This window comes from Gorilla gorilla, chromosome 8, assembly GCF_029281585.2.
Source record: "Gorilla gorilla gorilla isolate KB3781 chromosome 8, NHGRI_mGorGor1-v2.1_pri, whole genome shotgun sequence".
NCBI classification, from domain to species: domain Eukaryota; kingdom Metazoa; phylum Chordata; class Mammalia; order Primates; family Hominidae; genus Gorilla; species Gorilla gorilla.
In genome coordinates, this window is record NC_073232.2 from 30,339,524 (window position 1) to 30,366,297 (window position 26,774).

The window sequence follows — 26,774 nt, forward strand, 5'->3', positions numbered from 1 at the left end:
AATAAGTGTCAGGAAATGTAAACTTAGGACTGTCTGACTGCAAAGCCCAGGCTTTTAACCACCATGCTATACTTTGAAGGGAGAGAAAAATAAGTATCAGTTATAAAAATTCTTCTGTGTTACCTGGTATCCGTTTGCACACTCAGCCATGCCGTTAATTGGCCCAACATTTATTGTGTGCTTATGATGTATCCCAGGTAACGGGAGAAGTTGTGACTCTTTCATGAGAGAGTTGCAGAATTAAGTTGGAAATAATTTTAATATCTGGAAGAACTGTGCAGTTCTCCCAGACAGGAAACCTACTTGGGGGGAGTGGTTAGAATTCTATCAGGTTCAGGGATATTTAGAGCTAGTATCCAAAATCCAGTCAGTGGATGTGGGCTTATAGACACTGTAAAGAGATAGTAGAAGATTTGGTAATGTAAAACTTGAACTTAAAGGATGTGAAATTATGTGGCCACCTTTTGTAAGTTATGGAATCACTGACATAGCACCTAGGGTAGGGCTCAAGGTATTCCTACTCTATTGTAGACATGGATTCTGTCACACCTTCCCAAAAAATTATCTTGGGAAGGCAATCCCTAACTGTGATTGTTCTTTAGTGGGCAAGAATATTTAACCATGAGAGGATTCAAAATGAAATATACAAATGTTTAAGAGCACCAGGCGCAGTGGCTCACGCCTATAAACCCAACATTTTGGGAGGCCGAGGTGGGTGGATTACTTGATGTCAGGAGTTCGAGACCAGCCTGGCCAACATGGTGAAACCCCATCTCTACTAGAAATACAAAAATCAGCTGGGCATAGTGGCAGGTGCCTGTAGTCCCAGCTACTTGGGAGACTGCAGCAGGAGTATTGCTTGAACCCAGGAGACAGAGGTTGCAGTGAGCCAAGACTGTGCCACTGTACTCTAGCCTGGGCAACAGAGCAAGACCCTATCTCAAAAAAGAAAGAAAGAAAGAAAGAAATTTTTAAGAGAGTGAAACTTGTACTACTAATATCTCGATATTAAGGAATCTGGAAGTATTAATAATATAGCACTTATAACACTTGTTATGGACTATTCCCCCAAAAATTCATATGTTGAAATCTTTTTTATATAAATATATATATTTGGGTTTCTGTGGGTTTTTTTCAGTAGAGACAGGGTCTCACTCTGTCACTCAGACCGGAGTGCAGTGGCACAATCATAGCTCACTGCAGCCGCAAACTCCTGGGCTCAAACCATCCTCCCACCTCAGCCTCCTGGTAGCTGGAACTGCAGGCACACACTACCACTGTTGGCTACTTTACAAATTTTTTTTAGAAATGGGGGTTTTTCTATGTTACCCAGACTGGTTTCGAACTCCTGGGCTCAAGAGATCATCCCTTCTCGCCACCAAAAGTGTTAGGATTACATGCGTGAGCCACCATACCCAGCCTAGACTTACAATTTTAAGTTGAAAGTTTACTTCGTTTTATGTAATATTGGCACTTAGAATTAAGGCTGGCTATATAGTCATGTTTAACGATTAGATTTATAAAAATTAAACGTTTTATTCAGGCAAGTTGGCACACACCTGTAATTCCAGTTACTCAAGGAGGCTGAGGCAGGAGGATCACTTGAGGTCAGGAGTTCAAGACCAGCCTGAGCAACATAGCAAGGCCCACCATCTCAAGAAAAGAAAGAGATAATTAAACATTTTGGAAAGTTTAACAGCCAGACATCTGAGTTACTTTAAAGGGAAATAAATACATTGATGGGTTATTATTGCAGTTTCAAGTAAGTAAAAGTTTAGATGTGTAAATGGGACCAAATATTAATCAAAGGTGCCCCTCCTACAGTGTTGCGATTTGCTAGATTTATAAACAGAAATTTCTAAATTGACCTGGAAAGAACTTGATTTTTTTATATGTAACGTAAATAAAGGGCAATTTTTAAAATCAAAGTAAGCCCCTGAAGAAGCTTTCTGTGGACAAAGCAGAAAAAGTATAGTTGGAACCTAAGAAAGGAGGCATCTAAACTGGGAGTCAGGGGAAAGCTTTACAGAGGAAGAACTGAAGATAGGTATGAGTTTGTCCAGCAAATTAAATAGGGGAGGTCAGTGCATCCAGGTAGAGGCAAAGAAATATAGGGGCCAGGCGTGGTAGTTCACATCTGTAATCCCAGCATTTTGGAAGGCTGAGGCGGGTGGATCACTTAAGGTCATGAGTTCAAGACCAGCCTGGCCAACATGATGAAACCCCGTCTCTACTAAAAATACAGAAATTAGCCAGGCGTGGTGGCGGGCGCCTGTAATCCCAGCTACTCGGGAGCCTGAGGCAGGAGAATCGCTTGATCCTAGAGGCGGAGGTTGCAGTGAGCCAAGATCTTACCACTGCACTCCAGCCTGGACAACAGAGCAAGACTCTGTCTCAAGCAAACAAACAAAAAGAAAGAAAGAGAGAGAGAGAGAGGAAGGAAGGAAGGAAGGAAGGAAGGAAGGAAGGAAGGAAGGAAGAAAGAAAGAAAGAAAGAAAGAAAGAAAGAAAGAAAGAAAGAAAGAAAAAGAAAGAAAGAAACGAACAACAGCTACAAGTAGTTCAGCATTCCTGAGTCAAAAATCAAGCGGGAAACAGGTCCCAGTGATGTCAGCTAGGTAGGTAGGGGCCAAGTCATGAAGGGACATGTGTCCCAGGTAAAGGCATTTTTGTTTTAACCTGTAGGCAATGGTAAGACATTGAAGAATTTCCCTCACATTTGATCTGATTTGCCTGGTTTGGAGCTCACAGTTGAAAAATAAAGTGAACCAACACTAAAGACAGGAAAACGACTGAAGTCTAGATAAGTGATTTTGGAGTGTGGGAGGGAAAATGAAGACAGAAAAAATAAAATCAAGCTAAGGGCAAAGTGCATACCTAAAGTACATTCTCGTGAGTCATGGATACATTGCTAGCAGTAAGCTGCAAAATTTATCAAATGGCAAGGAAGGAAGAAGAGAGAGTGAGAATGAAGCTGACTCAGAAACTGAGGGGAGAGAATTGGGCTAGAAATGTGTTTAGGCATCAAGAACAAATAGATGGTAATTTTTGAAGCCATGAGTATAAATGAGATTTTCCAAAGAGTGTGCAGAGAATAGGGAAGAGAAAAAGGCTAAGGATAAAATCAGGGGGAAAGTCAACATTGAAGGTGTAGGGAGCAGAAAAAAAATTGGGTCAAGGTAATTGTGAAAGTTCAGCCCAAGAAGTAGGAGTGACCATTCAGAAGCATGAGGTATGAGGGTATCACAGGAGCTGGGGTTTTCAGAAGGTGGAAGAAACTGGGCACAGCGAACTTGAACTTGGGCTAGGTGTTCAAGCCAGAAGTTTGAGACCAGCCTGGACAATATAACAAGACACCATCTCTAAAAGAAAAAGAAAAAGGGAGGCCGAGGCGGGCAGATCATGAGGTCAGGAGATCAAGACCATCCTGCCAAGTTGATGAAACCCCGTCTCTACTAAAATACAAAAAATTAGCCAGGCGTCATGGCGCACACCTGTAGTCCCAACTACTCAGGAGGCTGAGGCAAGGGAATCACTTGAATTCGGGAGGCGGAGGTTGCCCTGAGCTGAGATTGCGCCATTGCATTCTAGACTGGCAACAGAGCGAGTCTCCATCTCAAAAAAAAAAAAAAAAAAAGGTGGAAGGAAGTGTGCGCAGATGTTACCGAGAAGACCCCTAATACAAAAACTAGTATTGTAAGGATCTATCCAGCCAGGTTTGGGAAGACTGCCCTTCCCTTACCTGTGTAACATTTCTAAAATAAAGGAAGCTAGGCCTGGCGGCTCGCTCCTGTAATCTCAGCACTTTTGGGAGGCCAAGCCGGAAGCATTTCTTGAGCCCAGGAGTTCGAGGCTAGCATAGGCAACATAGTAAGACCCCATCTCTACAAAAAATTTAAAAATTGTCCAAGCGTGGTGGCACATACCTGTAGTCCTAGCTACTCTGGAGATTGAGTGGGGAGGATGGCTTGAGCCCAGGAGATGGAGGCTGCAGTGAGCTATGATGGTGCCACTGCCCTCCAGCCTGGGCAATAGAGTGAGAGTGAGACTCTGTCTCTAAAAAGTAAACAAATAATAATAAAGGGGAAAAGGGTTTTCTCTGCTTTCATATTGCCTCCTTCTATTCTCCTTATAGGCATGAGATCCATTAAGTTCCTTGACCAACAAACAGTCTTTGGTCAGTGAACCCGCAGTAACATTCAATCCCTATGTCTACCTCTGCCTTTAAGAAACTCATCCCATCCTTGGCTTCAGCCCTTTGCTGGTTTAGCCCTCATCCCTCCCTTTTGCTCCCACTTCCCCACCTTTCTGCCCTCTCTTCTCCCTCATACCCACTCTCTGCAGGCATTTCTCAAGGCTCAGTGTTCAGCCCTCTGTTCATCTCGTTCTATACTCCTGGAGTAATTCTGCTGGACTGATTTGATTTCCTTCTTTAGCTATAATTTTGTGGCAGATATTTCCCAGAAATCATAAAATGTTGCTATTGTTGTTCAATACATCATTGCAGGGAAAGAACCGCTGGATGTATATGTCCCACATTCAAAATCACAGATACAAAGTGCTGCGCATACCTCATCCATTATTCCCCTATTCTCTTGCTCTATTATTATTTCCAAGTAGCTCTAGGCAGCTTGGTGCTTCCAAGCTTCTGGGACTGTGGGCAGGAATAATAATGACTTATCCAACTGCAGCGACAAATCCAACTGCACAACCACTATTCCTGCAAGTGAGGTGAAAATGTATGGTGGTGCCTGCTAGACCTCACCCCTGAGAATGCACTGCATCCACCAAACTCATATTGTCAGCCCTACCCATGCAAGTGGGGACATAGTATTAGCCTCTTCTAGTTATAATTTTAGCATATTTCATTGATTCTAAGGCTTACATATTGTTCACATTATAACTTCAGAAATTGAGATGCACTCTACATTTACATTTACATTTTTATTGTTATTGGAATATAAAATAATGATGTGTTTTATAATCTATGGTGTCATGTATCTGATGAAATTTGGGTATTTGAAGAACAAGATGCAAAAATAAATTAGTTTCATCTATTGTACAACATGGTGACTATAGTTAATAACATTGACTTGTTTTTGGTTTTTTGGCTTTTTTAAGAGATGGGGTCTCGCTATATGGCTCAGCCTGGAGTACAGTGGCTATTCACAGGTGTGATCATAGTACACTACAGAGCCTCAAACTCCTAGGCTCGAGCGATCCTCTCCCTCAGGTGGGACTCCCAAGTAGCCTGGACTACAGGCATATGCAACTTGTATTTTGAAAATTGCTAAGAGAGTAGATTTTATGCTCCTACTACAAAAACAAATAAGTAAGGTAATGTACATGTTAATTAGTTCAACCAAGCCATTCCACAATGTTTACATATTACAAAGTGTCATGTGGTACACAAAAAATCTACACAATTTTATTTGTTAAATTTTTTAAGTGTTTTCTTTTCTTTTTGTTTTGTTTTGTTTTATCCTGAGATGGAGTCTCGCTGTGTCGCCCAGGCTGGAGTGCAGTGGCGCAATCTCGGCTCACTGCAATCTTCACCCCCAGGTTCAAGTGATTCTCCTGCCTCAGCCTCCTGAGTAGCTGGGATTACAGGTACGTGCCACCACACCCAGCTAATTTTTGTATTTTTAGTACAGATGAGGTTTCACCATGTTGGCCAGGATGGTCTTGATCTCCTGACCCCATGATCTGCCCGCCTCAGCCTCCCAAAGTGCTGGGATTACAAGCGTGAGCCACCACACCCGGCTATTTGTCAAAAAAAATTTTTTTTCCAAGATGGAGTCTTGCACTGTCACTCAGGCTGGAGGGCAGTGGAGTGATCTTGTCTCACTACAACCTCCACCTCCCGGGTTCATGCGATTCTCCTACCTCAGCCTCCCAAGTAGCTGGATTACAGGTGAGAGCCACCGCGCCCGGCCTTAATTGTATTTTTAAAATAAATTAGTTTCACTTTGGAAGACAATAAGCACAGTGTTTAAAAGGTAGGTTTAAAGTCAGACACACTGGGTTTAAATTTCAGCTCTGACACTTACTAGCTCTAATAACTAGAAAAAGTTGCTTCATCTCTCCAAGTCTCCATTTTTCTAACCTGAAAACTTGGACTAAGAGACTGGCATTATCTACCTCATAGGGTTTTCAGAGGTTCAAACCCTATTGTGTGATGTGCTTAAGACAATGCCTGGCAGCTGGTAAATGCTCTGTCTGCTACATCCCAGTCTTCTTGTATTTGTCAAAAGGAAAAGCTGTAAGATGTATAGGAACAACACTGGATTTGTATTTTGACTGAACCAGGCAAACAACTCTCTCATGACTCTAATCAAAGAGAGAGAAAAAATAAACAGCCCATAATTCAGGGTTGAATAGAGTCATAAAACAGGCAAAGCAAATTCTCATGCTTGTAAATCATAGGCAAAGTTTCTACAGTAATAGATCAATGCCATTTCTTCTTCCCTACCTCACACTACTGAAAATGGTACAGGGCATACGTTACATATTAAAACCAAATTTACTCAGTATGAAGACAGCCCCCTTCCCTCTGTGAGATTACCCAGTCAGCATTCTGCAGCTTACTAAGCTGACTACAGTCAATCAGAATCAAGATATTTACCAAAATCTCTAGGTTTTGTTTTAAGGGAATAGATATAAAGCTGCATACAATATAGTCTGATTTTCACAAATATACATATATTCATAAAGAACTGAAATGATATATACCAAGTTGCTTGCTGTATGGTAAGATTATGAAATTTTTTGTTTTATCTTTTCATTTTTAATTTGTCCATAACTGAGATAAACTACTGTGGTAAAAAAAACAAATCATTTAATCTTTTTATTTATTTTATTATTTATTTATTTATTCATTTATAATTTTTGAAACAGGGTCTCACTCTGTTGCCTAAGCTGGAGTGCAGAGGCACGAACTTGGCTCACTGCAACCTCCACCACCTTGGTTCAAGCAATCCACCCATCTCAGCCTCCCAAGTAGCTGGGACCACAGGTGTGCACCACCACACCTGGCTAATTTTTTTATTTTTTGGTAGGGACAGGATTTCACTATGTTGGCCAGGCTGGTCTCAAACTCCTGGCCTCAAGTGATCTGCCTGCCTCAGCCTCCCAAAGTGCTGGGATTACAGGCATAAACCACTGGGCTCAGCTAATCTTTTTTATATTATAAAAGAAAAAAGAATAACTTGTTTTTCACAGGATTTAGGAGAGATTCACTTTAGCCGATGTCCCAGAGGTTATTTTTATAAATTTAAACACACACTTTGGAGACATCAATTCAGCATTTCTTATGAAGACTATTAAGTAGTCCCCTGCAAGCTATTGCAGGATAGACACACAGTGGTGATGCGTTCATACTAACTAATGAAAGTTTCACTCTAGCAGCTCAGAGTAAACCAGAGTCTTCCAAGCAGGCTAAGTGAATTCAGCATAGAAAAGACAAAATAATCAGCTTACAAGGGCACTGCTTGGGGTAATTATTTTCTTTTGGAGTGTGTAGGAAAAGAATTCTTTTTAAAAAATTAACAGTGGCTGGGCATAGTGGCTCACGCCTGTAATCCCAGCACTTTGGGGGGCCAAGGTGGGTGGACCACCTAAGGTCAGGTGTTCAAGACCAGCTGGGCCAACATGGTGAAACCCCATCTCTACTAAAATCCAAAAATTAGTGAGGTGTGGTGTCTTACACCTGTAATCCCAGTTACTGGGGAGGCTGAGGCAGGAGAATTGCTTGAACCCAAGAAGCAGAGGCTGCAGTGAGCCGAGATCATGACATTGCACTCTTGCCTGGGTGACTGAGCGAAACTCTGTCTAAGAAAAAAAAAAAGGCAGAAACAGCAGCAATGCAAAGTAATATTAGCATCTGTTGTCCAACATGCCTTACTAAATAGACAAACAGTAGTAGTTAAAACCAAGAAATCTGCTTCTTTCCTGGTGTCATCTGTATATTGGTACAGGTATAAACTGAACTGCTTGTATTAGTCCATTCTCACACTGCCATAAAGTTACTATCCGAGATTGGGTAATTCGTAAACAAAGGAGGTTTAATGGACTCACAGTTCCACATGGCCGGGGAGGCCTCAGAAAACTTACAATCATGGTAGGAGGGGAAGCAGATACCTTCCTCACAAGGCGACAGGCGGAAGGAGAGCAGGGGAAACCTCCACTTACAAAACCATCAGATCTCATGAGAACTCACTCACTATCAGGAGAACAGCCCCAAGATCCAATCACCTCCTACCAGATCCCTCCCCCGACAAATAGGGATTACAATTCAAGATGAGATTTGGGTGGGGACACATCCAAACCATATCACTGCTATAAGAAAGGGACCCCAAAATGATGACCCCTACAGAAGGGCTGTGTGCAGTGGCTGATGCCTGTAATCCTAGCACTTTAGGAGGCCAACACGGGTGGATCACCTGAGATCAGGAGTTCGAGACCAGCCTGACCAGCGTGGTGAAACCCCATCTCTACTAAAAGCACAAAATTAGCCAGGTGTGGTGGTGCATGCCTGTAATCCCAGCTACTTGGAAGGCTGAGGCAGGAGAATCGCTTGAACCCAGGAGGCAGAGGTTGCAGTGAGCCGAGATCCCAACATTGCACTACAGCCTGGGCAAGAAGAGCGAAACTCTGTCTCAAAAAAAAAAAAAAAAAGAAAAAAATTAGCCTGGTGTGGTGGTGCATGCCTGTAGTCCTAGCTACTCAAGAGGCTGAAGCGGAAGGATCGCTTGAGCCCAGGAGTTTGAGGCTACAGTGAGCTATGAATGCACCACTGCACTCCAGCCTGGGTGACAGAGAGAGACCCTGTCTCAAAATAAATAAATGAGTAAATAAATAAATAAACTATACAGAAGTTCATTCTGGTGTCATTTCCAGAGGTGAGCGCAGTGGGGTACAGGGTGGTGAGGCCACTCTGCTCCAGGAGGTCCTCATTCTCATTGTTCCACCACCTGGTAGGGAGGGATCCTTGCCTGAATGGTCAGACTGTCTCACCATAGCATCTGCATTCCTTCCCAAAGGAGGGGAAAGGGGGAGGAAGTCGAAGGTGAGCAATTTCTCTTTAAGAAAATGATGTGGAAGTTGCACACCTCACTTCAACTCACAACCCAGTGGTAAGAACTTAGATAGCCTCAACTGTTTGTAAAAAAGAGGCTGAGCACTGTAGCCTCTACCTGGGAACTCTAGCCTCTACCTGCTAAACCTCAGGGAGAGGGGTGTACACACCAAAAGAAAGGAGGGGAGGCTGGCTGCTAGTCCATAGTTGCAATTTATGCTACAAAGAGCCTTTTTTGTTAGAGATAGCATCTCACTGTCACCCAGGCTGCAGTACAGTGCTGCAATTATAACTCACTGCAGCCTCAGTCTCCTGGGTTGGGATCCTCCCACCCCAGCCTCCCAGTAGCTGGGACTACAGGTGCATACCACCATGCCTGGCTAATTTTTTTTTTTTTTTTTTTTTTTTTTTTTTTTTTTTTGGTAGAGATGGAGGTCTCACTATGTTGTCCAAGCTGGTCTCAAAGTCCTGGCCTCAAACAGTCCTCCCACCTCAGCTTCCCAAAATTCTGGGATTATAGGCATGAGCCACTGCACCAGGCCCAAATAAACATTTTAAACGGCATGTTTCTAACTCAATTTTTATTTTTTTTCTTTTGGAGACAGACGCTCGCTTTGTTGCCCAGACTGGAGTACAGTGGTGTCAAATCAGCTCACTGCAACCTCCACCACCCCAGTTCAAGCAATACACCCACCTCAGCCTCCCAAGTAGCTGGGACCACAGGCATGCACCACCATGCCCAGCTAATTTTTTATATCTTTAGTAGAGACGGGGTTTCGCCATGTTGGTCAGGCTAGTCTTGAACTCCCGGCCTCAAGTGATCTGCCCGCCTCAGCCTCCCAAAGTGTTGGGATTACAGGCATGTGCCACCGCACCTGGCTTCTAGCTTAAAATTTTATATTCTTTTCTGTCTACCCACTTTCAAAATATGATTGATAAGGCACAGCCAGAGGCCACCAGAAGCTGGAAAGGCAAGGTTCCTCCCGTAGAGCCTCTGAAGGGAGTGCAGCCCTGCCCACACCTTGATTTCAGCCCAGTAACACTGATTTTGGACTTCCAGCCTCCAGATCTATGAGGGGATAAGTTTCTGTTGTAAACGACTCAGTTGTAGTAATTTGTTACAGAAGCCACAGGAAATGAATACAGTGACATTGTCTGTGACTTTGGCCTTGGAAATTTTTTCATAGCCATAGCCCTGAGCCAAAATGTTCCATCCTGATTCTAACTTGACCTATAAACTGGAGTTAGTGATTTGAATCTAGCTGAGCATTTACCTAAGAAAAAGAAGTCTCCAAATCTTTCTAAGCAAAAGGAGTGGGCTGTCATTGATATTTACTTTCCTAAAATCCAGTATAAACAAGGGTGCCCTGTTTGGGGAATTCGAGGGTAGAAAGAGAGAAGAAAATTCTCAAAGTTCATTTTTACTCATTAACTCCTCCCATAATATTCACTGGACACCTGCCATGGGCCAGGCACTGAGCTTGGAATTGGGAAACAACCATGTATACAAAACAAAGTTCCCCCGAGTGGCTCTCAGTCTAGTTCAGCTTTCGGGGAGGGAGAGAGAAAAAGAAAGAAGGCCAAGATGGATACATAAATCTGAGAAACTCACTTTATAAAACGATGCGCAAAACTATGTGAAATACTCCATGACACTTCTCTAAACCTTATAATACCATCTGTGAACAAAACAAATGTTTTGGGCAAAAAAAGAAGCCTTCCTGAATGTGGAAATCAAGCCAGGAAGAAGGTCAGCATGTTACCTGACACAGAACAAGCCCCAGGGCAGACACAGAAATGAAGCATCCCAAAGCACAAGACATTAAGAGGGAATAAAAAAAAAAAAAAAGCACAGCACAGTATGTCAGGCAAAGGACCTCAAAATCATATATAAAAGACACAAACATGTATGAGTTTATTAATTTCTGAAGCTGAAATCTTTTTCTCAACTGAGTCAAATGAATTAAAAACTAAATTACCATATTCATCAATCCATCTACATAAAACAATTTCCCTACATTTAAAACCTACTGCAACCCAAATTCTGCTAGAGGTTGTCAGTCTGAAGCTCACACAATTATCTTCATATATCGGGGGTGAGGGGAGTCGTAATAATCTAGGGCGCAAACCTGAATTGCCCAAGGGAACTGACTACATAATCAAATTATCCAGTTCAAAGGGCAAGTTGTATAATTCAAGACCGTAAAGTAAAAGTCCTCCTGTGTTGTTTAATAGTAAGTTTCCATTGCTGACTATTTTTGTGTGAAATTACCTTGCTTCTCCGTTTTCTTTTGCATTTTTAGACACAATCAGTGGAAATTTTTTCCACTGGAAAGTAGCAAAGTGACAAGCATTCTTGCTAAAGAAATCTAATATCACACATTCTGACAAATCTCTTTGGAATCCTCACTTCATTCAAAGATTCAAGCTCGCCTGACAGACCGGTGGGACAGGCCAGCAGGAATCCTATTTGCCTTAGGGCCTGAATAGCTTCCTGGGAAATTCTGCCACCCAAGGGAAGCTCTCAAAGGTCAGACGTCAGCTTGGCCCAGTAACAATGCCTCCCTGGTCCCAGAGGAAGGGTGATTCTGAGTGCAGCCGGATCTGTGAATTAGATTTGTTCACTAGCCCAGCCCCCATGGACTCATGTCAGAATCTTAGAGAGGGGTCTAAAAAACTACAACAGCAGTTTTTACTAAAATTCACTGATCAACTTGGACATCACTGGAAGTAGAAAGCCAGACATTATGTGTCTCTTGACGAGGTGCATGGGGAAGTCCGCTGCACCACCAAAAAAGTAATAACAATAATAACTGAATCAGAATCTCATCAAGCCTCCAGGCCTCATTATCACCAGTTTACAGGAATAGAAGGAGCCTAGGAGCATTGTTGAACAACACCATGATAACGCAATCAGCCAAATCCAGGATGTGGAAAATTCCACAGGACAAATGATCAGCTTCCTTTACCAAATACAGAGTTCTAAAATGGGATAGTAAGAATTATTGTAGGTAGCAAGAGACTCAGGAGACATAACCAACTACATGAGTGTACTGTCTTTAGATCCAGATTCTAACAAACCATCTGCGCAAAGATATTTGTGAGACAATTGGAGAAAATGGAACGTACACTGAGAATTAGGTAATGTTAAGAAATTATTGGGGGATTTTTAGGGATGATAATATTATTGGGCTTATATTGGGAGAAGAGTCCTTTGCCTTTTAAAGATAGTAATTAAGTACTTCGGGCCGGGAGCAGTGGCCCACCCCTGTAATCCCAGCAATTTGGGAGGCTGAGGCAGGCAGATAATCTGAGGTTAGGGGTTCAAGACCAGCCTGGTCAAAATGGTGAAACCCCGTCTCTACTAGAAATACAAAAATTAGCGGGGTGTGGTGGTTGTAGCCTGTAATTCCAGCTACTCGGGAGGCTGAGGCAGGAGAATCACTTGAACCTGGGAGGTGGAGGTCGCAGTGAGCCGAGATCACGCCATTGCACTCCAGCCTGGGCAACAAGAGCGAAACTCCATCTCAAAAAATACTACTAATAGGCCGGGCACCGTGGCTCACGCCTGTAATCCCAGCACTTTGGGAGGCCAAGGCGGGCAGATCATGAGGTCAGGAGATCGAGACCATCCTGGCTAACACAGAGAAACCTCATCTCTGCTAAAAATACAAAAAATTAGCCGGGCGTGGTTGCAGGCATCTGTAGTCCCAGGTACTTGGGAGGATGAGGCAGGAGAATGGCCTGAACCTGGGAGGTGGAGCTTGCAGTGAGCCGAGATCGCGCCACTGCACTCCAGCCTGGGCGACAGAGCAAGACTCTGTCTAAAAAAAAATTAATTAATTTAAAAATAATAATAATAATAATTAAGTACGTGGCCGGGCACAGTGCCTCATGCCTGTAATCCCAGCACATTGGGAGACTGAGGCAGGCGGCTAGCTTGAACCCAGGGGTTCTAGACCAGCCGGGACAATGTAGTGATACCTTATCTCTACAAAAAATAAAAAATTAACCAGGCATGGTGGTACATGCCCATGGTCCCAGCTGTCTAGGAGACAGAGGTGGGAGGATCACTTCAGCCCAGAAGTTCAAGGCTACAGTGAGTCATGATCACATCACTGCACTCCAGCCTGGGTGACAGAGCAAGAACCTGTATCAAACAACAGTAATAATAAAACCAGACACGGTGGCTCACCCCTGTAATTCCAGCACTTTGGGAGGCCGAGGCGGGCAGATCACTTGAGGTCGGAAGTTCCAGACCAGCCTGACCAACATGGAGAAACCCCATCTCTACTAAAAATACAAAATTAGCCGGGCATGGTGGTGCATGCCTGTAATCCCAGCTGCTTGGGAGGCTGAGGCAGAATTGCTTGAACCCGGGAGGTGGAGGTTGCAGTGAGCCAAGATGGCACCGTTGCACTCCAGCCTGGGCAACAAGAGTGAAACTCTGTCTCAAAAAATAATAATAAATAATAATAATAATAACAATAATAATTAAGTATTTCAGGGTAAAATGATACGATGTCTGGGATTTGTTTCAAAATATTTCAGTGGGAGGGTGGGGATGATGATGAGGAAGGATAAGTTGAGTAGATAAAACAAGAATGATATTGTTTTATTGATAACTATTGCAATTGGCCAATGTCTGCAGGTGATTCATTATACTATTATCTCTATGTTTGAATATGTTTTAAGCTTCCATGACACTATTTTCTTTTTTTTTTTTTTTTGAGACAGAGTTTCGCTCTTGTTGCCCAGGCTGGAGTACAGTGGCGTGATTTCAGCTCACTGCAACCTCTGCCTCCCAGGTTCAAGCAATTCTTCTGCCTCAGCCTCCCAAATAGCTGGGATTACAGGTGCCTGCCACCACACCCAGCTAATTTCTTGTATTTTTAATAGAGACGGGTTTTGCCATGTTGGCCACTCTGGTCTCAAACTCCTGACCTTCAGTGATCTGCCCACGTCAGCCTCCCAAAGTGCTGGGATTACAGGCGTGAGCCACCATACCCAGCCTATGAAACTATTTTCAAAGAGTACATAAAGCCCCATCTCACCTTCACTCTTACTTCCCATTACTGTGCCACATCAACTCTTTGCCCTAGATATCTTTGTACCCACCACCACACTGTCTAGAAAAACACTTATCTGAACTGTCCTTCAATGCCCAATTCAAATTCCTGCTTCCTCTTCAAAGGCTTCCCTGATAGTCCCCCAAGAGCGTGAGCCCTCTCTCTTTTCTGAACTCTCATAGCACTTCAACTCAGTTGGTATCTGTCATCATTAGCTTTTTCTTTTTAATTAATTAATTTTTTTTTAGACGGGGTCTCGCTCTATGCCCAGGCTGGAGTGCAATGGCATGCTCATGGTTCTCTGCAGCCTAGGCCTCCCAGGCTCAAGTGATTTTCCCACCTCAGCCTCCCTAGAAGCTAGGACTACAGGTGCACACCACCATGCCTGGCTAATTTTTTTTTTTTTTTTTTTTTGAAACGGAGTTTCGCTCTTGTCGCCCAGGCTGCAGTGCGGTGGCGCAATCTTGGCTCACTGTAATCTCCACCTCCCAAATTCAAGCAATTCTCCTGCCTCAGCCTCCCAAGTTGCTGGGATTACAGGCATGTACCACCATACCCAGCTAATTTTGTATTTTTAGTAGAGATGGGTTTTCATCAGGTTGGTCAGGCTGTTCTTGAACTCCTGACCTCAGTTGATCTGCCTGCCTCAGCCTCCCAAAGTGCTGGGATTACAGGCATGAGCGATTACGCCCGGCCAATGCCTGGCTAATTTGTGTGTGTCATTTTGTAGAGACAGAGTTTCACCATATTGCCCAGACTAGTCTCGAGCTCATGGGCTCAAGCAATCTGCCTGCCTCGGCCTCCCAAAGTGCTGGGATTACAGGTGTGAGCCACTGCGCCCAGCTGTTTTATTTTCTTGATTAGCTTTTTCTCATTTTGCACCCCTGACTGGATCTGAAGCCCTCATAACACTGGCCACATGCTTGTTTGTTATTCTCTTAGCATGACCGCTTCACCCCGGAATCTGTCCAAAATAATTTTGACAAATGAATAAATGATGGGAATGGCTCTTGAAAAGTGCTGACTTAAAGGACAACACACTAAGATAAGAATCTGGAAATCTGAGTGAGTCCTTGCATTAGGCAGGGTTACCAGGGATAGAAAACTCATTCTGGTTGAAGCAAAAAGCTGGAATGCATTGATTCCAATAACTAGAAAGAAGAGGTGTAGATTCAGAGACCTAATGGTATTTTCAGTTCCCTCTCCACTTCCCCTTTTCTCCAGCTCTAGGTTTGGTTGTGACAAACTCTGCTCTTAGCCCAGCTTTGCAAACTGGAAGGAAAAATAAAGTAATTTTTTTTCTCCCAACACGCACATATACAAACCTCAATGTAAGATTCTGATTGGTCCAGATCGCGTCTCCTGCCTGTTCTTAGGCCAATCACTGCGGTGAAGGGAACGAGACACTGTGATTGGCCAGATCTGGATCACAGGTTCTCCCTGTGGCCAGCAAATAGGCAGACCCATGAGAATGGCATAGTCAAGAGAGTGACAGTTTCCCCAAGAGAAAGAGAAGTGCAGTTGCTAAAAGGATGGAGGAAACGAATCCCGAGCAGAACCCCTCCTCCCCTCCCCTGCAAAACAAATGATTCTGGACCAACTATCTAGTAACAACACAATAATTGTCGCGACTTGTTGAGCTCTTACTATTATCAGAGAACGTGCCAGTACTTTGTAATGTAAATATAATTACCTTTATAAAACAACGTATATACATCTAGCCCTCTGAACAACTCAAAAGGTAGATGTTATTAGGCCCATTTCACGGACACTAAAACTGAGACTTAAATAGGCCAATGGACCTGTTCAAGGACCTGCTGTTTGCCACAATTGCTTCTTTGTGCTTCAATTTTCCTGTATATAGGGCTTCCTAATATTGCTGTACCTTTCAAAGATGTTTTTGACATGAAAGAGAAAGAAGTATGTCAAGGTTTTGAGACTTACTCATTCCACCCATGGCGTGCCCTGGCCTGCATTTTCCTATGTGTAGCCTTCAAGGCCACGTCCTCCACAGAGTCTGCCTGACTCCTCCAGAGATCAGTGAAGTCTCCTTGCTCCAGATTCCCCAGCAACTCCCCCACAGCGCTCTCCTGGCAGCCATCACCTTCTCTCCCACATCATAGATATGTGGCTGTTAGCTCCCTCACTACACTGTCTGCTATAGAGAAAAGGGACCATTTCTAATGCAACTTCCTGTATAGCATGCATTTAACCCATACATGATAGGTTTTAACTAAACATTTGGTTAATTAAATGATGCATGTGTTTAATTAATTAACGTATAGATGAAGAATTCCTCTATAAATTCAAGGCACAGCTGTTTGGGCTTCAAGTAAAAACACAGAATGTTAGAACTATAAGAAGTCGCCTTCATTCAGGGCCAGTCTATAAGCTATTTGTTACTGAACCACAACAAAATAAGTCCAGAAATTGAGAATACACATTTAGAAACATTTATGACAGTCTAGTAGATTAAGTTTATGTCTGCTGAATCTAATAATAAAAAATAACTTAGACTTGTGTTCCGTATGTCTTTACTTTATAAATTAATTTTCTGATTATTCATTTTTACTCCATTTTACAATGTATCTGTTTGCAATGGACTGGGAATTTTTAAATATTTTTCTTCACCAGAGATAGTTGGAGAAGCACAAATCTTATCTAAACTGTCACTCAGAGCAGGAGGTCTTTCTCTATTTCTGGCCAACCAGCCTGTTTTTAACGCTTTCTAGCAAGGCATTCACACCATCCCAGTTCCACTCTCAGATTGTTTCATAACTTAACTATTTCCTTTCTGACCTTGAAAGGTTCTCCAGCTCCGTGAGAGAAGAACGCAGACTTCCTCAGCCTAGGATGGAGTTGGGGGGTGACAGGCTTCCACAGGAAGAAGTGAAAATTTTCCCTTTACTCACTCAGGATTTCTGGATTCTCAGACCCAGTTTTCTCATCTGCAAAATAAGAAGCTTCAATTTCTGATGCTTTATGATCCCCTTGTTCATTCATGAGCTTTAAGATATGAAGGAAGTTCCTGCTTCTGAAGAATAGCCCATCACTGCCCCCTCCCCTGGAAAAAACTCCCTTTATATTTATTTATTTTGTTGTTGTTGTTTGTTTGAGATGGAGTCTCACTGTATCACTCACGCTGGAGTGCAGTGGTGTGATCTCAGCTCACTGCAACTTCCACCTCCCAGGTTCAAGCCATGCTCCTGCCTCAGCCTCCAGAGTAGCTGGAATCACAGGCACCTGCCACCATGCCCGGCTAATTTTTGTATTTTTAGTACAGACGGGGTTTCACCATGTTGGACAGGCTGGTCTCGAACTCCTGACCTCAGGTGATCTGCCCGCCTCAGCCTCCCAAAGTACTGGGATTACAGGCGTGAGCCACCGTGCCTGGCTGAGAACTCCCTTTTTAACATGAGTGATCTGATTGTACAGCTGCAGGATATCTCATGTGTCACTTACACGGGATTAAAGAGTATTAGATCAGCCGGGCGCAGTGGCTCATGCCTCTAATCCCAGCACTTTGGGAGGCTGAGGCGGGCAGATCATGAGGTCAGGAGATCGAGACCATCCTGGCCAACACGGTGAAACCCTGTGTCTACTAAAAAAAAAATACAAAAAATTAGCCAGGCGTGGTGGTGGGCGCCTGTAGTCCCAGCTACTCGGGAGGCTGAGGCAGAAGAATGGCGTGAACCCGGGAGGCGGAGCTTGCAGTGAGCCGAGATTGCGCCACTGCACTCCAGCTTGGGCGACAGAGCGAGACTCTGTCTCAAAAAAGAAAAGAAAAGAGTATTAGATCAGCTGGGTGCAGTGGCTCATAACTATAATCGCAAAACTTTGGGAGGTCAAGTGGGAGCATCACTTGAGCCCAGGAGTTCAAAACCATCCTGGGCAACATAGCAAGACCTCATCTCTACTAAAAATTAAAAAATTAGCCAGGTGTGGTGGTGCATGCCTATGGTCCCAGCTACTTGGGAGGCTAAGGTGGGAGCATCCCTTGAGCCCAGGAGTTCAAGGTTATAGTTAGTTATGATTGCACCACTGTACTCCAGCCTGGGTGACAGAGCAAGGCTCTGTCAAGAAAGAGAGAGAGAGAGAGAGAGAGAGAGAGAGAGAGAGAGAGAGAGAGACAGAGAACAGAGAAAGAGAAAAAAAAAAGAAAGAGAAAGAAAGAGAGAAAAGAAAGAAGAGCCGGACGCGGTGGCTCACGCCTGTAATCCCAGCACTCTGGGAGGCCGAGGCGGGTGGATCACAAGGTCAGGAGTTCAGGACCAGCCTGGCCAAAATGGTGAAACCCCGTCTCTACTCAAAATACAAAAATTAGCCGGGCATGTTGGCAGGTGCCTGTAATTCCAGCTACTTGAGAGGCTGAGGCAGAGAACTGCTTGAACCCGGGAGGTGGAGGTTGCAGTGAGCCGAAATCGTGCCACTGCACTCCAGCCTGGGCAACAGAGAGCAAGACTCTGCCTCAAAAAAAAAGGAAAGGAAGGAAGGGAGGGAAAAAGGGAAAAATAGTGATGTACGGTAATTCTTCAAATATAGGTGTGATATTTTGCATGTCAAATTTGATTCAACTGTTAATTAAAAAAACAAAGCAACATAGCATTTTCTCAGCATTTTTAAATTGAATAAAATGTAAATCTTTCATGCTTACTGTAATGAAGCCAGACAATTTAGAAAAACAAAACCATTCTTCTGATAACTCAGTAAATTTTAAATATACATACAAATATACCAGAAAATGCATTTTTGTAACTATTTTTAAAACTGTAGATGAAAACACAAAGATTAAAACTGATGAAATGAAACAGGCATACATAAAAAAATTGAATGCAATACAAAAACAATATTATTCCTACTTCAAAAAAAGAATATTTTATTTATTAAGCCATAGCACTTTGGGAGAATGAGGTGGGTGGATCACCTGAGGTCAGGAGTTCAAGACCAGCCTGGCCAAAACGGCAAAACCCGGTCTCTACTAAAAATACAAAAATTAGCCAGGCACGGTGGCACATGCCTGTAACCCCAGCTACCAGGGGGACTGAGGCAGGAGGATCACTTAAACCCAGGAGGCGGAGGTTGCAGTGAGCCGAGATCGTACCACTGCACTCCAACCTGGACAACAGAGCAAGACTCCTTCTAAAAAACAAAATAAATATATATATACGTCAATGAATATATTCAGATTATTTGTAAAACAGAGTGGAAAAGAAAATTGGATGATATTTGTAAGTTAATCACATAAAACAACAAACATAACAACACCAGTATCATCACCTCAAAGGTAAATTGTAAATATGGAGGCAATTGATTTTACAAGTCACATGTGAAATTATTATTTCATTCTGAATGAAATGGGGCTTTCAATACATTTTTAGCATGTCTAGAAACAAGTTTGCTCATGTGTTTCCAGTAATATATTATTTAAAATAGTAATTATACTGGTGACATAAACCTCAAACCAAAATTAAATCTGTATCAGAAGTTATCCCACCTGATGTAAGCAGGTTGTCCTTGCTTAAATAAAGCCATCCTCAAAGGTATGAACGACCCCTGCTAAGGTCAGGGGAGCTGCCCAGGCAACTCTCAGATGCATGAACTATAAACACTTACAGTTTTATGCTGCTGAGCTTTCCTGATTGTTTCTTGCACAGCCTTGTTGGGACAATATTAAAAAGCTGCGGTGATTTTTAAATATATTCACACATTTTTGAGAATCCTCCCTTTAAGAGGTGGAGCCTCACTTCCCTCCCCTTGGGTGTGGGCTGGATTTAGCTTTTGGCTTCTAATGCACAGAATAAAGTGAAAGTGATGGGTGTGACTCTGGAAGGCAGATCATAAAATGCGCTGCAGCTCCCTCCTCCCTCTCTCTGAGATTGCTTGCTCTGGGGGAAGTTAGCCCACATGAGAGCGCAAGCTGCATGGTGAGGAAGAGAGGCTTCCTGCCAACACCCAGCAAGGAATGGAGGCCCTGCCAGAAACCACCCTAGTGAGCCATCTTGGAAGCAGACCCCCAGCCCCAGCTAAGCATTCAGATGACTGCAGCCCTAACCAACATCCTGAGTACAGTCACATGAGAGATCCTGAGCAAGAGCCACTCATCTAAGCCACTCCTGAATCCCTGGCCCACAATTACAGTGAGATTAAAAAGTAAAATTGGCCAGGCATGGTGGCCCATGCCTGTAATCCCAGCACTTTGGGAGGCCAAGACAAGTGGATCATTTGAGGTCAGGATTTCGAGACCAGTCTGACCAACATGGTGAAACACTGTCTCTACTAAAAATACAAAATTAGCCAGGCATGATGGTGCATACCTGTAATCCCAGCTACTTGGGAGGCTGAGGCAGGAGAATGGCTTGAACCCAGGAGGTGGAGGTTGCAGTGAGCTGATATTGCACCATTGCACTCCAGCCTGGGCAATAAGAGTAAAACTCCATCTCAAAAAAAAAAAAAAAAAAGAAAAGAAAACAAGGCCAAATGTGATGGCTCATGCCTGTAATCCCAGCACTTTGGGAGGCGAAGGTGGGAGGATCACTTGAGTCCAGGAGTTCGAGACCAGCCTGGGCAACATGGTGAGACTCCATCTCTAGTTGGGCATGGTGGTGCCTGCCTGCAGTCCTAGCTCCTCAGGATGCTGAAGTGGGAGGATTATTTGAGCTCAGGAGTTCGAGGGTGCAGTGAGCAGTGATTGCACTCAGGCTGGGTGACTGAGTGAGACCCTGTCTCAAAAAAAAAAAAAAAAGGTAAAATAAAAAGTTGTTTTAAACTGCTAAATTTTTGAGTGATTTGTCACATAGCAGATAGGGATGCTGTTTAGAGCCTTTGGCAGGCCCCCATAGATGAATCACAGTGAAGGCCTCTAGGATTTTGGAGCAAGGCCCTGCCATCTTCTGCAGATAACTATCCTCATTTTTAGAGACAGCTCTTGGCCTATTACTGGGCTTTGGTGGAAACTGAATGTTTGATTATGGGTCATCAAGTCATCATGCGACCTGAACTGCCTGTCATACATAAACTGGGTGCCTTCTAACCCATCTAGCCACACAGTGGGGCGTGCACAGCAGCATTCATTATCAAATGGAAGTGGTATATACATAACCGAGCTCAAGCAGGTAGTTGCAGCCACTCAGGAGGCTGAGGCAGGAGGATAGCTTAAGCCCAGGAGACTGAGGCTGCAGTGAACCATAATGATGCGTCTGCGCTCCAGCCTGGGTGACAGAGTGAGACCCTGTCTCAAAAAAAAAAAAACAAAAAAAAGAAAAAAGAAAGAAACTAAAACTAAAGAATAGCTCAATAAATATACCATATTCATGGATTAGAAGACTCAATACTGAAGGTCAGTAATTTCATCAGATACAAATGAGAAAAAAAAAGAAGATTCAATACTGTTATCATATTGCCAGTGCTTCACAAATTGATCTGTTGATTCAATGCAATCTCCATCAAAATCTCAGAAGGCATTTTTGTAGAAACTGGTAAGATGATTCTAAAATTTAGATACAAATACAAAGAATTTAGAAAATCTAAAACAATTTTGAAAAAGGAGAATACTGTTGGGAAAATTATATTACTTTACTACAGTGGTATTTAAGAGAATGTATTAAGTTCAAAAGTAGACACACTGTATAGCTGATTTTTAGCCAAGGTGCAAAAACAATTTAATAGAGATACATGTATCAATAAAAGGTTCTGTAACAACTAACTACTTATATCTTTAAAAATAAACCTCTACTCAGATCACAAAACACACACAAAAATTGATTTGAGGTGAATCATAGACCTAAACATCAAAGATCATTCTGCAAACCTTCTTGAAGAAAACATGGGAGAATGTTCTGATGACTTTGGAGAAGGCCAACATTTCTTATGTGGGTCAGAGAAAGCAGTTGCCATAAAAGGAGAAAAAAAGGTTAAAATGGCTTCATCAGCATTGAAACTTCTGCTCAGCAAAAGACACCATTAAGAAAATGAAGGCCAGATGTAGTGGCTCACATCTGTAATCCCAGCACTTTGAGAGGCCCAGGTGGGAGGATTGCTTGAGCCCTGGAGTTTGAGACCAGTCTGGGCAACATAGCAAGACCTCATCTCTACAAAAAATTTAAAAATTAACCAGGAGTGGTGGTGTGGGCCTGTGGTCTCAGCTACTTGGGAGGCTGAGGCAGGAGGATTGATTGAGCCCAGGAGGTCAAGGCTGCAGTAAGTCGTGATCACATGACTGCACTCCAGGCTGGGCAACAGACCTGTCTCAAAAAGAAGAAAAGAAAACGAAAAGGCAAGACAAACATTAGGACAGAATATTTACGATATACATATCTGACAAAGAACTAACAAAAAATTTAATGTAAGTTACATTTCCTTCACCATCCTTTGTGCTCTCTCAACAGTAACCATTAAGCAAATCATTTTACACTCCTAAACTCACCACCAAGCCAATTACCCCACAAGGCAGCTTAGAGCGTGGCTACCGTGGGAGCAAAAAGCCACATCTCTCTGTGTGTACACCCCCTGAATGGGAGGGTGGTGTTTAATCCAGCACTCCCAATTGTCTTCATCAACAAACAGGAGCTGAGAGCCACATGGTTCCAGAAAGAGATGGCTCTCTAAAGATTTGTCATCTCAGTTCTTCCCTGGAGCAGAGTCCTAGGGCAGAGGACTCAATAATCAAATGTCCATTTAGCAGCTGTAAGAAAACAGAACGACACCAGAACATCTGAGGGCTGCAAAAACGTATATTGTCCAAAATGATTTTTTTTTTTTTTTTTTTTTTTTTTTTTTGAGACAGAGTTTCACTCTTGTTGCCCAGGCTGGAGTGCAATGGCACAATCTCGGCTCACTGCAACCTCTGCCTCCCAGGTTCAAGCGATTCTCCTGCCTCAGCGTCCTGAGTAGCTGGGATTACAGGCATGCGCCACCATGCCCAGCTAATTTTGTATTTTTAGTAGAGACAGGGTTATTCCATGTTGGTCAGGCTGGTCTCGAACTCCCGACCTCAGGTGATTTGCCCACCTTGGCCTCCCAAAGTGCTGAGATTACAGGCATCGAGCCACCATGCCCGGCCGTCCAAAATGATTTTTAATGATGATGGTAATTAAAGAACACAGAACTAAAATTATAGAAAATGTTTTATCTCCAATTAAATGACTAATCTTGTTTTATCATTTTTATATGTAGTTTGTATGGGGAAAAAAGTTTCTGCTGCTGAAAGAGTATAAGAACCATGGATTTCATCTAGGGTTTTGTTGTTGTTGTTGTTGTTGTTGTTTTTTTTTTAAAATGAGCCACAGAGATGTAATGTGTCTTGCTTAAAGCCATTCAGCTAAAGATATCAGACTGGCACGTTTGCTCTCCTTTCAGTGCTCTTGAGTCTGGAGTAGGTTGAGTTTGAAGCATTGAGAAGGTACCTGGATGTATAAACTTAAGGGGTTGGTTAGGCATTACCAACTAGAAATTCTATTCTGATGTGCAAGAAATTAATTAATTGTATAACTGTTGCTTTCTTCCTGATATCTTTACCCAAGCATCTATATAAATTTAACTAATATGCAAGTGGATAACAGATGTGCATGTAGAGATCAGTTTTGGGAAATTCCATTCAAAATGTAGAGAAATGTCTAGAAATCTGAGTTTAGGAAACAAAATTCAGAAATTCCAGACTCTTCCTAAGGAGGATACCCAGAACAAAACTGATGGCACCCGGTAAATCGTGATCTAAGCAACAGCTTGAATCCTGTCTCTGGTTTATGACTCTGTATGAAAAAAGAAAATAAACTTGGAGAATAGGAAAGATCCCAGACTGGGTGTGGTGGCTCATGGCTGTAATCCCAGCACTTTGGTAGGCCAAGGCAGGAGGATTGCTTGAGCCCAGGGAGTCTGAGACTCCCTGGACATTATGGACAACATAGTGAGACTCCATCTCTACAAAAAATGCAAAAACTTAGCCAGGCCTGGTGGCACGCATCTGTGATCCCAGCTATGTGGGAGACTGAGGCAGGAGGATCACTCGCACCTTGTAGGCCAAGGCTGCAGTGTGCTATGATCACGCCACTGTACTCCAGCCTGAAGGACAGAGCAAGACCCTGTCTCAAAAAGGAAAAGAAAATATTTCATAATTGGAGAACTAGTTCAACCTTTCTTAAAACATTAAGTTAAACATTTTATTAAACATTTAAGAAACATATGTAATAAATTAACTAATAATATTTCATAGGTTTTACCATAATTAAATAAACAAAACGTTAAATGCAGAAAACTGTATTTTACAATAGGACACATACATACAAAATCAAGAACATACCCTTTGACCTAATCGTTCTATTTCTGGGACTATAGCCTAAAGATATATAATATTGATAAATTGTTTAAGCACAAAAATGTTCTTTGTAACTTTTTTTTTTTTGAAACAGAGTCTCACTCTGTTGCCAGGCTGGAGTGCAGCGGCATGATCTTGACTCACCGCAACCTCCACCTCCCAGGTTCAAGCGATTCTCCTGCTTCAGCCTCCTGAGTAGCTGGGATTAAAGGCGCCTGCCATCACACCCGGCTAATTTTTGTATTTTTAGTAGAGATGAGGTTTCCCCATATTGGCCAGGATGGTCTCAATCTCTTGACCTTGTGATGCACCCGCCTCGGCCTCCCAAGGTGCTGAGATTACAGGCATGAGCCACAGCACCCGGCCCCCTCTTTGTAACTTTTTTTTTATAGCAGTGAAAGAATGAATTCTGCCTAGATGTCCAACAAAAGGGGAATGGTTAAATAAGCCAAAGTTGAACCATAGGACAGACTATTTTATATACATATATATTTTATATATATATATTATATATTTATATATATACACACACATATATATACACAAATATATATATAGTATAGAGAAAATGTGGTAATAAGGGAAAATAAGCATTACTAACATTTATTATTTTCTGAAAGCCAAGAATGGTGTTAAGAGCTTTATACACGTTGGCTCCTTTCAACTTTACAATAATCTACTAAGGAAGTCTTTTTCTGCCTGTGTTTTTAGAAATGAGAAAGTAAGGGCTGGGCACAGTGGCTCATGCCTGTAATCTCAGCACTTTGGGAGGCCGAGGTGGAGGATCACTTGAGACCAGGAGTTCAAGACCATCCTGGGCAACATAGGGAGACACTGTCTCTATTTTACAAATCTAAAAATCAGCCGGGTATGGTGGTGTGTGCCTGTAGTCCCAGATACTCGGGAGGCTGAGACAAGAGGATCATTTGAGCTCAGGAGATTAAAGCTGCAGTGAGCTGTGATCATGCTATTGCTCTCCAGCCTGGGCAACAGGGTGAGATCCTGACTCAAAAAAAAAAAGAGAGAGAGAGAGAGAGAGAGAGACAGAGAGGAAGCTAAGCCTTAGCAACATTGTATAATTTATCCAAGGTAATACAATGTATTAGATAAAGGGTCAGCTAACCTGCTATAACAAAAAGCCCATGTGTACAGTGGTTTAAATAAGATAGAGGTTTATTTCTCATATAGCCCAGAAGCGTGAGAGGTGGATCTGCTTTCCTCAACACGTGGCTTCCAAACAGGCTCCAATTAATCCCACTGTCCCGCCAGCAGAAAGGGCAAGAGAGAACTAGAAGCAGGAATTAGGCCAGGAGCAGTGGCTCACACCTGTAATCCCCATATTTTGGGAGGCTAAGGCAGGAGGATCACTTCAGGCCAGGAGTTTGAGACCAGCCTGGGAAACACAGCAAGACCCCCATCTCTACAAAAATATTAGCCAGGCATGGTAGCACATACCTGTAGTCCTAACTACTTGGGAGGCTGAGGCAGAAGGATCGCTTGAGCCCAGGAGATTGAGGCTGCAGAGAGCTATGATCATACTGTTGCACCCCACCTTGAGTGACACAGCAGGATCCTGTCTCCAAAAACAATGGTGGGGAGAATTAACAAGATGACCCAGAAATTGCACAAGTTACCTCTGCCCACACCCCACTGGTCCAAATGTGGTCACATGTCCAGAGTTAGCTGGGCAGGGTAGTCTGTAGCTGAGGAACTATGTGGTCAGCAAAAACTCCAGGATGTGATTTTACTAAAAGGAAAAAGATGAAAATAGATACTGGGGAGAGTCAGTAGTCTCAACGGACTAATAAGTAGAAGAACTAAAATTGAAACCCCAAAACCTTGGCCCATTTGAATCCAGAGCTCTCTTTCTCAACCACATCAAAGTGCTCTAAACACTTGAAAAATTTTTTTGCCAGGTGCAGTAGCTCATGCCGGTAATTCCAGCACTTTGGGAGGCTGAAGCTAGAGGATTGTTTGAGCCCAGGAGTTCAAGATCAGCCCTGGCAATACAGCAAGATTCTGTCGGTATAAAATATTCTAAAATTAGCCAGGCATGTTGGACCATGCCTGTAGTTCTAGCTACTTGAGAGGCTGAGGAGGGAGGATTGCTTGAGCCCCAGAGGTTGAAGCTGCAGTGAGCTGTGATTGCACCACTGCACCCCAGCCTGGAAAACAGAGCAAGACCCTACCTCAAATAAAATTAAAATTAAAATTAAAATTAAAATTAAAATTAAAAAAAGAAACAGAAAGAAAAGAAAGAAAAACTTTCTTTCCTTGGTTTCCATGATTTTTTCCTCTTTTTCTACTGAGGCTTCAGGTT

At 42.9% G+C, this 26,774-nt stretch overlaps 1 long non-coding RNA gene across 1 annotated transcript in view; it reads right to left on the reverse strand.

Annotated features, from left to right (window-relative positions):
- Window positions 1–19,847, reverse strand: part of LOC134759159 (uncharacterized) — a 60,228-nt gene extending 40,381 nt beyond the window's left edge. Inside the window, exons 1-2 of the long non-coding RNA XR_010135086.1 lie at window positions 19,759–19,847; window positions 16,945–17,093 (exon numbers count right to left, since the gene is read on the reverse strand). This is a non-coding gene — a long non-coding RNA (uncharacterized lncRNA). The remainder of the gene's footprint in view (window positions 1–16,944; window positions 17,094–19,758) is intronic.
- Between the last annotated feature and the right edge of the window lie 6,927 nt (window positions 19,848–26,774).